Raw genomic sequence first — 16,821 nt, forward strand, 5'->3', positions numbered from 1 at the left:
ATAAATAGAGAATCAAAACCATCATAAATCCAAGTCTACATTGAAGACCCATCTTATTGTGTTTGGAGGTGCAATTGGAACATACATAACACAACCGAAAGTACGAAGATAAATATTTGGTGGTTGGTCAAATGCAAGTTACAATGGAGAATATTTATTATAAGCAATTGGTATTATTCGAACCAATGATGCATCATGCAAAATTGCATGTCCCCAAGTAGAGAGAGGTAGTTTTGTTTTCAAAAGTAATTGTTTAATAATTAATTGCAAACATTTAATAAATGACTTAATTAAAGCATTCTGAATATGTGTAAGGGCAACAGGATGTTCGACATTAATCTCAACTAACATATAATAATTATAAAAAACCTTAGATGTAAATTCTCCTATATTATCTAATTGAATAGACTAAATTAGATAATCAGGAAATTGGGTTTGCAATCCAATAATTTGTATGCAAAAAATCTAGCAAATGCAACATTTTGAGTAGAGAGCAAACAAACATGTAACCATCTAGTTGATGCATCTATTAAAACCATAAAATATCTAAATGACCCACATGGTGGATGTATAGGTTTACATATATCTTCATGGATTCTTTGTAAAAATGATGGAAATTCAATAATTACCTTGGAAGGGGATGGTCTGACAATTAGCTTTTTCTTGGAACATGCTACACACGAATAATCACTTAGTAAAAGAATCTTATGGTTCTTTAAGGGATGTCCATATGAATTTAAGGGATGTCCATATGAATTCTTAATTATTCGATGCATTATGATTGATCCCGGATGACCAAGATAATCATGTCAAAACATAAAGATCTTTGAATCATAGCACTTCAGGTACTTTACAACATGTGATTAAATTATTTTCAATGTTTTATTACATAACCCTGAAGAGAAAGCTGACAGTTTTTCTAATATGAGCTTCTGGCCCAAATTTATTGTTATAATGTAAAGATTTTTATCATTGCCTTTATTGGTGGTTTCAACATGATAACTATTAAGACAAATATTTTTAAAATTGAGAAAATTTCTTCTAGACTTCAAATAATACAAAACATCATCAATACAAAATTTTGTTTCTTTTGGAAACATGACATCGGTTGCTCTAGAGCATTCAATTAGGTTTGATGACCCACATATTGAATTGACGTTGGCTCTACATAATGTTAAATGTTGAGAATATTTCTTATTCTTAAGAATTGTGTGTTTTACAATTGTCTACCAGACACATTTTCACCAATCATTTTGAAATTTGCCAATACATCAATAGAATTCATGTCTCTTTATAAACAAAAATATGTATAAAACATTATTAATGCCAAAGAAAGCTTAACTGGATGTATTAAAAAATAACAACTTAAACATAATATAATTATAATAAAGAAATAAAATTAATTGTTATGGTCACATGCATCATTAATAAAATATCATTATCATAGTTTAGATTTATAAAGAAACCAGAAATATCGAGATGAGTTAGGACCATCATATTTGGATTATCAAAATTAATTAGATGATCTTCTAGATCATTGTGGTCGAGATAATTCATTTCGACCAATCTTTCTTTTTCTTTAATAGATACTTGATACAAGTCCACAAAATGTTTGCACGTACTACAAATACGTGACCAATACCCTTTCATACCGTACTTGTGATATTTATATTAATATTTCTCTACAAGCTTATTCAGCATGCCTTTGTTTTTCATCTTACTTTATCTCAGTATGATTCCACTTCTTGTGGTGTCTAGTATTTCTTTTTGAAAAACTTTGAGTACGTTTTTCTTGATTTTGATAGTTTTTTTTCCTACCACGTCTACGTCCATGACCACAGCTTCCTTTATTATAACAAAATGAGATTTCATTACTTCAGGAAATGGAGTAGAACCAATTGGACGAGACATGTGATTTTTTATTAACAACTTGTTATTTTGTTTAGCCACTAGTAAACAAGATATTAGTTCAAAATACTTAGTGAACTTTTACACTCAATATTGTTGTTGCAAGAGCACATTCGAGGCATAAATATGTTTTATATTTCATTTCAAACATATCCTAATTTTTTTTTCTCTACACCATTTCAATTATGTAACTTTAGGTACATCCAATCATAGCAAGCTTTTGGGGGGGTCACGGTCTTCTGGTACACGTATCACTCCCTTAAACTATCCCATGGAATCAATGGATCTTATATTGTGAGGTACTCAATTTTCAATAAAATTGTTGCTTTAGAACGATCCTTCAAAGATGCTCCATTTCCTTCCTTAATAGTATTTCCAAAATTCATTCATCAAGATGAATTTCAACATCAATGATCCATGATAATTAATTGTTGCCTGAACATCGATGGCAACAAATTTGAGTTTTGTAAGATTTGAAATGGTTTATAACAAATTTATTAAGTATGAGAAAGAAATATTTAAAATTGAACTCACACATAGAAGACAAGAATATTCATCCCATTGATATGATAACATTATACTCTATATAATAGATCACATAGATCATGTCAAGATTTTATAAAATGATTTATCTTGCAATACGCATATATCAATATTTATGAAAGAGAAACTTATAGTGGTTTGGAAAATGTTACGCAAATATCTTGTCAAAGAGCAAAAGAACACAACGATTCGCTATAGTCTCATGCTGATAACGAGTTCTAAAACTTGAGAGAAATAGTAAGAGAATAAAAAGATTGCAACATAAGAGTAGCTCTTCAAGAGCTTAATATTATTTACTTTGAATTTTTTGTATTATACAAATTATCCTTAAGACACACTCTCATAGGGGTTAGGGATGATGAATATGAAAGGGTGGTACATGAATTAATGAGATACATTCATGAATTTAGGAATCCCAAGAGTTGATACATGAATGTGGTAAAATTATAAAAAGTGGAATCATGGTCATCCACTAAGTTCATGTATCAACTTAGTTTGAATCAATAAATTCATGAATGTGGTAGAATTTATCAACTTACTTTGAACTGATAAATTCATATATCAATTTAGGACCAGAAGCTTTATGCCAAACTTAGTAAGTGCAAGTTCTGGCTTGAAGAAGTGAAGTTTTTAGGTCACATGATCTCTAGTGGAGGAGTAGCACTGGACTCGAGTAAGATTGAAGCCGTAAAGACTGGCAAAGACTGACTAATGTGCATGAGATTCAAAGTTTCTTAGGACTGGCTGGTTACTATAGGTGGTTTGCGGAAGGATTCTCTAGTTTGTCTGGATCACTCACCGCCTTGACTAAGAAGAACAAGAAGTTCGCTTGGAGCAATAAGTGCGAAATAAGTTTTCTTGAGTTGAAGAAAAGACTTATGACTGCTGTGACGCCCACAGATTCCGCTTGGGATCGGACAGACATCTGAAGCGTCGGGACATGCAACACAAGGTTACCTGCCCTCATTCATGACATATAAGATGCAATGTTCCTAACATGCGTCTAGCATTATGCAATATTCGCAGCGGGTAAATTTTTTTTTCTTTTGGCAATACCATGCACCAAACTTATAATATCCCAAATACTTAAAACATACTTCATACATAAAGGCATACTAACAACCGAGATCACAATACTAGTCCAAAATGATTGTGAACAAAAGAGTGCTGGAGATTTAACTCCACAAAATACAAGTAGTAATCTAGGGTAACTACATCTAAGTCACACCGTCGCTTAGTCGACCGTTTCCAGCTGGTCGATCCCTAGTTCTCCTTCAGATCCTATAATAAAATCTACCATTCGGGGGGAATGGTAGTTGGGACTACCACAGTGAGATTTGATTACAAATCTCAGCAAGTTAACAAAAAACCTTCACACAAGTTAATTATGCATGCATGGCAATAAAGGCATAAATGCACAATCAAAGTCAATAGTAAACATAACATATCTTGACATAGCATGGTATGAAATTATAAGCATAGCATGACTTGACATAACATGGCATGAGCTGACATAACTTGAACTGAAACTGAAACTTAGCTTGACGTGACATAAACTTGAAACTTGACATGAACGTAAACTTGAACATAACATAACGTGAAACATGACTTGAACGTGAAATACATGAACTTGGAATCTTATTCAGTAGACTTAGTCATTAAAGTGACTATACGGGTGCTACACAGGTCCCCTTGAGCCGTGTGTCCCTGCCTATTACCGCATCACAATACAGGTGTCTATACCAGCTGTGAGTGCGTTAATACGTACTCCACAGTTGTTGTGGCCCCACGTATCCTACGTGTCACAATTGCTGTGTCTCACGTAGTGTATACTCCACAGTTGTTGTGGCCCCATACTTCATGCTCCACAGTTGTTGTGGCCTCATGAATTGTTTGTGCCACACTTGCTGTGGACACACGTAAAATAAAGTTTGGCTCCATCGGCGTTAGTGTCTGGCGCGCTCCGGTGACCAGCTAATTAGGCCCCATTCGCAACCTGTTGACTGTAATTCGTCAACTCAGGGAATTTCACACCTATTTAGACACTCCAGCGTGAACAAATGAATTTCACTAGGATATTACCTCATCCTAGCACTTAGGGTCGTGATTGACATGAATAACTTAACAAGACTGTTCTCGAGATACACAAACTGTATTCAAGACGGAATGACATGAATATGAAAAGACAGAAGTCCTGACGTAGCATAACGTGACGTGAACAGAAGATGACATACATGACTTACTTTGAAACTTACTTGTAACAGAAAATATTTTATAACATGGCATACATGTAACATATATTATTCCTTAACATGGCATAACATATAACAGACAATATTCCGTAACATGGCATAACATATGACAGTGAATATTACGTGAAATGAAATACATGTAACATATGGCATACTTAACTTAACATGACATACTTGCAATGCATAGCAATGTATAGAAATACGTGACAGAATATCTTATGTAACAGATGAATAATTCGTGATAGAATAAATTCTGTGTAACAGATAAATATGTAATGACTTGGCATGAAACATATGATAACATGTATACATACACTTTAGTTCCCTTACTTATCACTCATACACATTAAACTGATAGTAAGTTAAAAGCTAACTTACCTCGATAGTCGCGTTCTACGAGAATAAGTGTGAAACACGAGTAACTGTAAGAGGGTAAGTTAGAAATTAATTACTAACAATTAGAAATGTGAAAAGAGGCAACTTAGAGTAAAATTACCATTTTACCCTTTACAAGTGGGAAAATGACTATTTTACCCCTAACTTAAGGATTTCATATCCTATCTCCAAAAATTACCAAAATTTACATTCCTCTTGTAAATTTTGTCCTAAACTCAAATATCAACTCAGAAAAATTTAAAACCATTAACAACTATGGAAAACTCACTATTGCCGAAACCTACTTAGGCCATTTCTCTTGATTTTGGTTCAATTCTTTCAAAATTCAAAACTCATAATTAAACCAAAATTTTGTAACCAAGATCTTCCTATCCTAAGTTTAAAAACACACTTAAAATATCCATTAGGAAAAATCTATTCATCAACACCAAACTTTTTGTAAAAAGACCCAAACTTTTTAACAAAAAGTAAGCCCTTTAAATCACAAGTTTTGACCTTAATAAAAACATCTCCAAGAATTCCAAAAAATCAAATCTTACCTCTAACATATTCATAACATCATTCTAAGATCAACCATGCTTTAAATCATCAAACAAAAGTCACCAAAAATCACAAAACAACACTTGGAGTTTTTGGTTTTAAACATAGTCCAAAACAGAAACTTTTCTCTCAACTACATTTGATCAATCTCTTGATCCATGGCTTAAAGACATGTGATCTTCAAAATAAAACATCACATGGTCTAACAATGCGTCCTAAAGAAGATCTAACCATCAAACTTAAAATCACATGGCTAAAATTCAACAAAACATGGATCTAACCCAAAAACATCAAATCTTAGGCCAAACCGAAATCCTCTTACATAGAAAACTCATATCTTTAAAAATAATACTAAATATCTTCGAAATAACATCCTAAAATGTATATAAGAGGCTTAGGATCATCATATAAAAATATCAAAGCCTTTGGAATAAGATTATACCACGAAATATTTAAACTTTCACAAAACAAAAACTGTTTTCCTACCTCCAGTTTTCAAGTTTCTAAATCTAAGGAAATATATCATCAAAAGCTTTAGTCATGCAATAAAACCTCAATTAACATTCATAAAAACATGTTAACAATACTCCATAAAAGTTTCGGACCAAGATATGTCCATTAGCTTGGTCAAAAATTCCAAAACATATCATACTCTCCAGTTTCACACCCAGAATGACCTTTGCATGGTTAAAAATACTTTTTACTAATCAAATGAGCATGGATTGAGACGAATAAGATATATACGGAAACTAGACTCAAAGAAGAACAACTTAGATGAAGGAAAAATCGTGCGAAAATACTTACAAAGGGTCGAAAATGGCCACACAAAAATACACAGAAATCTGCCCGAGAGAGCGCTTTTGGGTTTCTCTCTAAGAACGGGGGAAAGAAGTGATGAAATGGAGAGAAGTGTGTCTTGCACGACTTTAGACTCCTGGAAGGGGAAGTTATGGACTTGAAAGACCCTTGATTGGAGTTGGCTATGTGACATAAAGTAGAGAATAGTGAGAGGCATGGACTGCCTGCAGCAGCTGTGAGAGATGGAGGTTGATGGAGTGGATTTCTCCTTCACATCAAGGCACTATTGGGTGCAGCCAATGGCAGTGGATGGTCTGCCATGTAGGGGAGGAAACTTCTCCAAGAAGCTTTGCCAAGGTGGCCAATTTCGTGGGCCTTGGTGGGCCCCACCAAGTGGGCTTCAATTTGGGGTTTAAAGGGGGTTTGGTTAGGGTTTGAGATGCTATCAAGCCCAAAATCAATTTTTCTTGGCCCAATCAAATTCCCAAGGTTTAAAAGGTTGAATAATGATGTCATAACAAGGATTTGATTAATTAATAGCATGTGGAAGTGATTTAATCAAGTGATTAAACACAATGCTAGAAATCGGGTTAAAAAGGGTTTGGAGACCAACTTTAGGGTTTGGGAATACCATTTAGGGTTTTGGTTTCAACCAAGCTTTTGGGGTTTCAATTGGATTCCAACCATTTAAGGTTTTGCTAGGGTTGAAACCGTCTTTGGTCTAGCACAATTTGGTTGAACAGATGAAACACAGTTTTGCTTAGGTGGCATGATCTCACACCTTGATTCCTTCACAAATCTATCTAATGGTTTTTCTTTGTGCCAAGTGTCTAATACTATTCTCTATGTGTGGCTAAGATCTTGCCGAGTGTCCAAATAAAACTTCCCTAACCTAATATGGGCATTCCACACTGTGATTTTAAAAACACTGCACTAGGTGCGCTTATCGAGATTACTATTCACTCCAAAAAATTGCATAATAAAATTAGCACTGAAAAATTCTAAATATTCATATTAACCTATAGTGAAAATCGTTTACCGAAATTCAACCTCGAAGTGCCCCTAAAAATAATTTCACAATTTTCAACAGACATTTCGTCTGGAATTATGAAAATAGGCTATTGCGCCATAAAATCCTAAATAATCCACTGAGTCTAATGGCGTAGACCATAATGCATTCTTACACTTCTAACTACCTCAAATAATTAAACTCGTAAATTTAGCACCATAGTGAGTGATAACACTGATTATGATGACAGACTAAAACCTGAGCGATTGGTCGATTCGTAAAAACGTATGGGTTTTCACGAGGTTCCTAAGGTCAAAAGAAATTCTACCAGTGAATTTCTTGTGGGCTGTTACAACTGCACCGGTACTTACACTGTCAGAGCCTCTAACCTTTTGTAGTGTATAGCGATGCATCTAAAGCAGGACTCGGATGTGTGCTGATACAAGAAGGGAAAGTATTTGCATATGCTTCACGTCAACTGAAGGATCATGAGCAGAATTATCCTACTCATGATTTGAAGCTAGCTGCAATAGTTTTTGCTCTTAAGATTTGGAGACACTACTTATACGGCGAGAAGTGTGAAGTTTTCACGGATTACAAAAGCCTCAAGTATCTGTTTGAGCAGAAGAACCTTAATATGAGGTAAAGAAGATGGTTGGAATTAATCAGCAACTATCAGTGTGACATCAAGTACCATCTCGGAAAGGCCAACGTGGTAGCTGATGCTTTAAGTCGCAAGAGCAGATCAAAAGTTTCATTTGTTCCGTCGTCAGATGTAAGTTCTCTCTTTTGCAATATGAGGAAATTGTTGATCGGGAACCGTAGTCAAGAAACTGTGCTGACCGCAGTCCCACTGTTCATTCCATTGGATTAGGAAGAACTAAAAGACCATCAGAAGAAAGACAGTAAACTTGCAGAAGTCATTAGGAAAATCGAGAAGTCACAAGAACCGATGGACTTTAGTCTTAGAAAGGATGGGACTTTGTATTACAAGAACTGAAGGGTCATCCCAGCAGATCAAGAGTTAAAGGAAAAGGTGTTGAAGGAAGCTCATAACACACCTTACACTGCTCATCCCGGTAGTACAAAGATGTATCAGGATTTGAAGCAGCAATTCTGGTGGGAAGGAATGAAGAAGGACGTAGCAGAGTTTGTGAATAAGTGTTCTGTCTGCAGATTAGTTAAAGCAGAACACCAGAAGCCAGCATGTGAATTGCAGTCGCTGCTAATCCCAGAATGGAAATGAGAGGATATCTTGATGGATTTTGTATTGGGTTTTTCAAGGTCCTCAATCGGAAATAATACTATCTAGGTGATAGTTCATCGTCTGACGAAAAGTTCTCAATTCATACCCATCAAGAATACAAATTCTCTAGAAAGATTGACGAGAACTTATATTACAGAAATTGTTAGATTGTATGGAGTGCCTAAGACGATTGTGTTAGATAGAAACCCTCATTTTACGTCACAATTCTGGCGAAGTTTGAAGATTTGATGGACTCTAGTTTGAAGTTCAGTAGTGCATACCATCCACAAATAGAAAAGGACGATTCAGACTTTGGAAGATTTGCTAAGAGCCTATGTTTTGGATCATTAAAGGAATTGGGAGAAGCAACTATCTCTGGTAGAGTTTGCTTACAACAATAGTTTCCAGGCCACCATTTAAATGGCACCATATGAAGCCTTGTATAGTAGAAAGTGTAGATCGTCGTTGTATTGAGACGAAGTAGGGGAAAGTAAAGTGGTTGGACCAGAACTCTTGCAAGAGATAAAGGACCAAGTCCACTTGATTAGAGAAAGGATGAAAACAACACAAAGTCGACAGAAGAGCTATGCTGATAATCGAAGGAGTATAGATTTTGAAGTTGGAGATTGGGTCTATGTGAAGGTATCTCCTATGAGAGGAGTAAGCCGTTTCGAAGTGAAAGACAAGTTAAGTTCGAGATACGTGGGACCCTATAAGATAGTGGAGAAAGTGGGAGTAGTTACATATCGTTTGGAGTTGCCAATTGAGTTAACGGAATTCACAATATTTTCCACGTGTCTTCTTTTGAAGAAGGGTTTTGAGAATCAGACACCAGTAGTGGTGGATCCAGATAGTATACATTTGCAATCCAACCTGACCTATGAGGAAAAGCCGATGCAAATCATTCACTAGAAAGATAAAGAGTTGCGGAGCCATAAGATCCCATTGGTCAAGCCAAGTACCCTAAGTTATTTGACACTTAAATTCAGTCTTGTAGAGTTGTTTTGATTTCGACTTAGCCAATATTTTGTGGTTCACTTGTACGGGACTGACTAGACCAGATGTTGTACTTCATTGTTTGGATATAAATAAAGTATATGTGTCCATTTTAGAATGTTGTAGACCATCTTTTGCAGTTCCATGGCACGACAACGCAAGGCCACTAAAAAATCTACCATTTCCGCACAACGAGTGCACAAAATGCAGGAGGAATGTCATAGGATACGACTTGCTCAATTGAATAAGGAACTAGATGCATATTGGCAAGAAATGGAATGCTTAGAGCACCACCGTACGCACATTTTAGATATTGATAGTAATGGAATGGGTTACAGGAGAAGAGCATTACCTCATGATGAGCGTTACCCGCCACTTCACCTAACTACATGGTTGGATAGGGATAACTTCAGAGCTCAGATGGCACAGGACCATGCAGAGTCCAGTAGGGCAGCAGAAGAGCGTGCTGAATCTACCAACACTGAGCCCGCGACATCAAACTCATCCATGTCATCCACTCACCAAGGACGTTTACTGGTTGAAGGTCAGGAACCCGAGAGCGACGACAAAGAAGTCATGCAGCTTCCCAACCCAGGGTACTACGACAATATGGCGTACAATTTAGAGGACGATGCGTTCTACTACTTACCGCTGCACGAAATGCCGATGGACATCGATGCACCACCACCAGATCTGACCAGTGACGAGGCGTCCAGTGATGGACAGTAGGTTGGTAAGCAACATCTCTTCCTTAACTTGATGTTTGTCACTTGCGTCGATTTTGAGGATGAAATCTTTTTTTTAGGGGAGGTTGTAACAGTCAGTTAGAAATTCACTGGTGGAATTTCTATTGGCTTTAGGAACCTCATGAAAAAAATCCTATAAGTTTTCACGAATCGACCAATCGCATAGGTTTTAATCTGTCAACATAGTCAGTGCTATCACTCACTATGATGCCAAAAATGCGATTTTAATTATTTGAGGTAGTTTGAAGTATCAGAATGTATTATGGTTTGTGCCATTAGACTTAATTGATCATTTAGGATTTTATGGTGCAATAAGTCCATTTTTATATTTTCAGACGAAACGCCTGTTCAAAACTATGAAATTATTTTTGGGAGAATTTCAGGGTTGAATTTCGGTAAATGGTTTTCAATGTAGGTTAATATGAATATTTAGAATTTTTCAGTACTAAGTTTATTATGCACGTTTTTTAAGTGAATAGTAACCTCGATAAGCACACCGACTACAGTGTTTTCAAAATCACAGTGTGGAATGTCTAAATTAGGTTAAAGAAGTTTTATTTAGATATTTGGTAAGATCTTAGCCACACATAATGAATAGTATTAGACACTTGGCACCATGAGGAACATTTGATGGATTTAAAAGAATCAAGGTGTGAGATCATGCCATCTAAACCCTATTCCATCTGACCAATCAAATTGTGTCAACCAAAGAGGATTTATAACCTAGTAAAACCCTATATGGTTGGAATCCAATTGAAAACCCAAAAGCATGGTTGAAACTGAAATCCTAAACAATTTTATCCTAACCCTAAAGTTGACCTCCAAACCCTAATTGAATAGGTTTCTAGCATTATACTTAATCACTTGATTAAATTTCTTTCACATGCTATTAATCCTTCAAATTTATGTTATAATATCATTATCCAACATTTTTAACCTTGGGTATTTGATTGGACAAAAAGAAATTGGATTTGGACTTGATAGCAACCCAAACCCTCTTAAAATCCGAAATTGAGGCCTATTCGGCTTAGGCTCATTATGGCCCACGGATTTGGCCACCTTAGCATTGCTTCTTGGCTAAGTAATTGCACCCTGAGATGGATGATCAGATTTGCTCAAGAAAACCTAGAGGGTACATGAAGTGAAGGGCTACAAGGCCACCTCACTCTTTCCATTCTACACTTCACCTAGAAGAAATATCTTGGACTGGTTTTTGTATATTGTATTGGGTAGAAAAGACCAACACTCAAGCTTCATTTCAACCTTATCATCTTCCATAACTTGTTTAAGAAGCCGTCCAGCCCACTTACCAAGCAAATCATCTCTTCTTTACACTTTTCTTTGAAAGAATACAAAAGACACTCTCGGGCAGCTTTTCTAAGCACTTTTGCACGCCTAATTCAAAACTCTTATAAGTGTTTTCTCACACAAGTTTCTCATGAAAGTTGTTCCTTTGTGAGTCTAATTTACATGGATGCCTTATTTGTTCCATTTGAAAATTTTTGGTTGGTCAAATGTTGTTTAAACCTCAGAAAGGTCATTCTGGATGATAAACTGTAGAGTGTGTTATATTTTGGAGTTTTTGACCAAGCTAATGGATAGATCTTGGTCCAAAATTTTTATGGAGTACTATTAACATGTGTATATGATTATTGGTTGAGAATTTTTTTATGATTAAAGGTTTTGATGAAAGAGTTTCTTAGATCTAGAAACTTACAAACCGAAAGAGAAAAAATAGTTTATGTTTTAAGAAAGTTTGGATCTTTTGTGATTTAAACCTATTCCAATGACTTTGATAATTTTATTGGAGGATCCTAAGCCTCTTATATACATGTTGGAATATTAGTTTGAAGCCATTTGATGTTATATTCAAATATATGAATTTTTATGCAAGGAGATATTCGAATAGATCAAAGAATTGATGTCCTTAGCTAAATCCATGTTTTGGTTGATTTTTAACAATGTGATATTGAGTTTAAAGTTTAGATCTGTTTTAGGACACCTTTTTAAACCATGTGATGTTTTGATTTGAAGATCACATCTTTATAAGTCATAGATTAAAAGGTTGATCAAAACTATTTTAGAAACAAAAATATGTTTTTGAACTTAGAAAGATACCGAAAATTTCAAGTATTGTTTTAAGTGATTTTGATGAATTTTGTTCATGATTCAAAACATTATTATTCTTAGGAATATGTTATGAGTATATTAGAATATTTTTTTTGGTTTAATCATGAGTTTTAAAATTTGAAAGAATTGCAACAAAAATCAAAGGAAATAGCCTATGTAAGTTTTGGCCCCTATAGAGTTTTCATAGTTGTGTTTAGTTTTAAATTTTTCTGAATTGACATTTGAGTTTAGTACAAAAGTTACATATCTCATGTAAATTTTGGTATTTTTTTAGTTAGAAAAAATGGTCATTTTTTCACATGTAAAGGGTGAAATGGTAATTTTACTCTAAGTTAATATTTTTCAATAATTCTAATTGTTAGTGATTAAGTTCTAATTTTTAGAAATCATTAGTTTCAGCTCCTCGTGATCGCGCTTGAGTTTTGCTTAGAAACACAAAGACTGAGGTAAGTTAGCTTTTAACTTACTATTAGTTTAATGTGTATGTGTGACGAATAAAGGAGCTACAATGTATGTATGTATGTTATCATATGTGTCATGCAAAGTCATTACATATTCATCTGTTACACAAAATTTATTCTGTCATGAATTGTTCATCTGTTATGCAAAATATTATGTCACGTATTGCTATACATTACAAGTACGTCATGTTAAGTATGACATCTGTTACATGTATGTCATGTCATGTAATACTCACTGTTTTAAGTATGCCATGTTACAAAATATTGTCTGTTATATGTTATGTCATGTTACGAAATGTTTCTATCTCAAGTAAGTCATGTCTTTCGACTTATGTTCAAGTCATGTTGTGTTACATCAGGGCTTCTGTGCTTTCGTATTCCAGTCATGTTTTGTCTCGAATACAGTTTGTGTATTTTGAGAACAGTCATATCAAGTTACTCATGTTAATCATGACCCTAAGTGTTAGGATGAGGCAATATTCTAGTGAAACTCATTTGTTCAAGCTGAAGTGTCTAAATAGGTGTGAAATTTCCTGAGTTGACGAAATATTGTCAAAGGGTAGCGAGCGGGGCCTAACTAGTTGGTCACCAGAGCGCACTAGGTACTAATGCCAATGGAGCCACATTTCAATTCTCGTGGGGCCCACAGTTAGTGTGGCACATGAAGTATGTGGTTGACAGTGAGTGTGGCACATACAATGCACTCACAGTTGGTGCAGATAACTATATTGTGATGCGGTAATCGGTAGGAACACATGGCTCTAGGGGATCCATGTAGCACCCATAAAGTTAAGTTTAATCAGTTAAAGAACAAGATTCCAAGTTCATGTTAAGTCAAATCTCAAATCAAGTTCATGTTAAGTCAAATCTTAGATCAAGTTCATGTTAAGTCAAGATTCCAAGTTCAAGTTCATGTCAAGTCAAGTCTAAGATCAAGTCCATGTCAAGCAAGTCAAATTCAGTTCATGCTTCAGTTTAAGTTATGTCAATTATGCTATGTTGTATGTCAAGTTATATTATGTTTACTTATGACTTTAATTATGCATTCATACTTTTACTGTCATACATGCATCATTAACTTGTGTGGAAGTTTTTTGTTAACTTACTGAGATTTGTAATCAAATCTCACTGTGGTAGTCTCAATTATCATTCCCCACGAATGATAGATCTTCTTATAGTATCTGGAGGAGAGCCGGGAATCGACCAACTAGAAATGGTCGACTAAGCGACGGTGCGACGTCGATGATAATATAGTAGTTAATTTAAATTACTACTTGTACTATGGAGTTGAATCTCCAGTACTCTTTTGTTCATAGCCATTTTGGACTACTGTTGTGAACTCAGTTATTTAGTATGTCATTATGTATGAAGTATGTTTTAAGTGTTTGAGATATTTTCAGTTTGGTGCATAGTATTGCTAAACAAAAAATATCCACTACGAATATTACATAATGCTAGATGCGTGTTAGGAATATTGTATCTTATATGTCATGAACGGGGGCAAGTAACCTTATGTTGTATGTCTTGATGCTTCAAATGTTCGTCCAATCCCAAACGAAATTTGGGGGCATCACATGGGCAACATCCTTGCCCGCAACATCCTCAAAATTTTCCTTCTTTGGGGTGGAAAAACATTTAAAACAACTAGGGGTGAAAATTGAAATAATCAGTTCGGTTTTTCCCAAAAAACAAACCGACCGACTTGCAATTTCTGTGGTGGGGATACCAACCAAACCAGTCAAATGTGGGAAGGGATATCGGCCGGTTCATTGATCTATTGTCGGTTTGGGCTATTTTTTTGGGCTTATTTTTTATACACTATTTGATCTAGATCACTTTGGGCCTTTTTGGGATTAGTTTAAACACTTAATTTACTTTAAACTATTTCTAGATCACTATTTCTATATTTACGTTTTATTTTTATTTTAATATCATTTGTAATGTTATGTATAAAAAAATAAAAAAAATTAACAATAGATGTTACTTACTATAACTATAATATTAATACTATAACTATAATACTAATACTAACTATATTACTTACTACTTACTACATAATTAAAAAAAATAAAAATAACTTGACTCGATGTTTACTGTTTAGTATTGTATATTACAAATAAAGAAAAATTTTCTTAAGCATAGCAACAATGCAAGTAAAAAACATTACATAAATAAATAAATAAAAATTGTCTTAAGCATAGCAGCAATGCAAAAACAAATTGTCCAATTTTTATTATTGAAGTGTTCTTTCAAGAAGGCAAAACTGGAGGGCAGATGCGAGAGCCAAATACTTCATCAACCAATTTTAAAAAAGAACATCAGTTTTATTCTTTTTCTTTTTAATTTCATTATGAACTAAATCTATTTTCTAGAGTTTTGATGTAGCCTAGCACTAAATACACAGTTTATATTCCAAATTATTTTATTTTCAATATTTCCATGATTGAGAGTTTATTCATTGTTCTTAATGCTTTAATGCTTGCAATTTTCTAGTTAATTATTATTCAATCTATTGAATCACAATGAGACGAGATGTGATTTGTGATTAAAGCTCTATAATTAAATACTATTCGTTGAGCGAAAGCAGAGATGCTTTACCATGACTAGTGTGATTTTCAAGAAAGATCCAAAAAACTTAATGAGTCTCCAATTAGTTAAATTTACATAGAGATATGGAATTATTAGTTGGAAATATTTTTGGTATTATTCGAGAGAAAATATTAAATAGTTAAGGGATTTTTATCATCAATTTGGGATAATTGGGATTTTATAACAAAGAAGAATAAATTGTGTGGAATTTGCTAAGTGAAGTCAAACGCTCTATATCTATTCTCATTATTTTTAAAATCTTAATTTTAATATTTTTTTCTTTAGTTTAATTTAGATAAACCATTCTTCAAATTTCAGTTTTCCAAATAGTAATTAATTTAGTCAATTTCAATACTCAGTAGAATAATTATTCCTTGTGGGTACGATAAACGTTTTCTTTAAAATACTTTACTACTTATTACAATTTTGTGCAGTTGCAAATTATATTTTTAGGTGAACAAGTTTTTGGCACCGTTGCTAGGGAAGAATTATTGATATTGATACCAGTTAGATTTTTACTACTTTGGATTTTATTTTATTATATTTTATATAAAAAAAATTAATTTGATCTCAGTTTGATCTTTTTATTTTCAAGAATCAGAAGTGCATGCGCCAATCTAAATCGTTAGAGCATACGCTTTTCGATCTCGAGGTTGAAAGGACCTTATGTTGGATCAATAAAGAGAAAAAGAAAGAAGTCGCCGCCTGTAAAGTTAATATGGTCAACCAGGAGCACAAGGCGTAAGAGACTATGCAATGTCCTCGGTCAATGGGGCGACGTCTAGTATAAGGTGACCAGTTATACAAGCCAATAACTTCGAGATCAAGCCGACCATCATTCAAATTATCCAACAAACCATCTAGTTTGGGAGGCTGTCACAAGAGGATCCTAATGTCCATATTGTAAATTTTTTAAAAATTTATGATACTTTTAAACACAACAGAGTGACAGATGATGCAATCCGATTGAGATTTTTTCCTTTTTCACTTAGGGAAAAAGCAAAAGCTTGGTTGAATTCTCTCCTGCCTGGCATCATCACCACCAGGGAGGAATTAACACAAATATTTTTAGCAAAGTATTTTCCTCCGGCCGAGACAGCAAAATTAAGGAATGATATTATTACCTTCACCCAATTTGAGAGTGAATCAGTGTATGAGGCGTGGGAGAGATACAAAGACTTATTGGCAAGTGTCCACATCATGACCT

The 16,821-nt window shown here is 34.4% G+C and overlaps 1 non-coding gene across 1 annotated transcript; it reads right to left on the reverse strand.

Moving 5' to 3' along the window:
- Positions 1 to 16,715: 16,715 nt before the first annotated feature.
- Positions 16,716 to 16,821, reverse strand: LOC121236258. The gene has a single exon (XR_005934699.1). It is a non-coding gene; the product is annotated as a small nucleolar RNA R71 (small nucleolar RNA).

Source organism: Juglans microcarpa x Juglans regia, chromosome 6D (genome assembly GCF_004785595.1).
Source record: "Juglans microcarpa x Juglans regia isolate MS1-56 chromosome 6D, Jm3101_v1.0, whole genome shotgun sequence".
Lineage (NCBI taxonomy): Eukaryota > Viridiplantae > Streptophyta > Magnoliopsida > Fagales > Juglandaceae > Juglans > Juglans microcarpa x Juglans regia.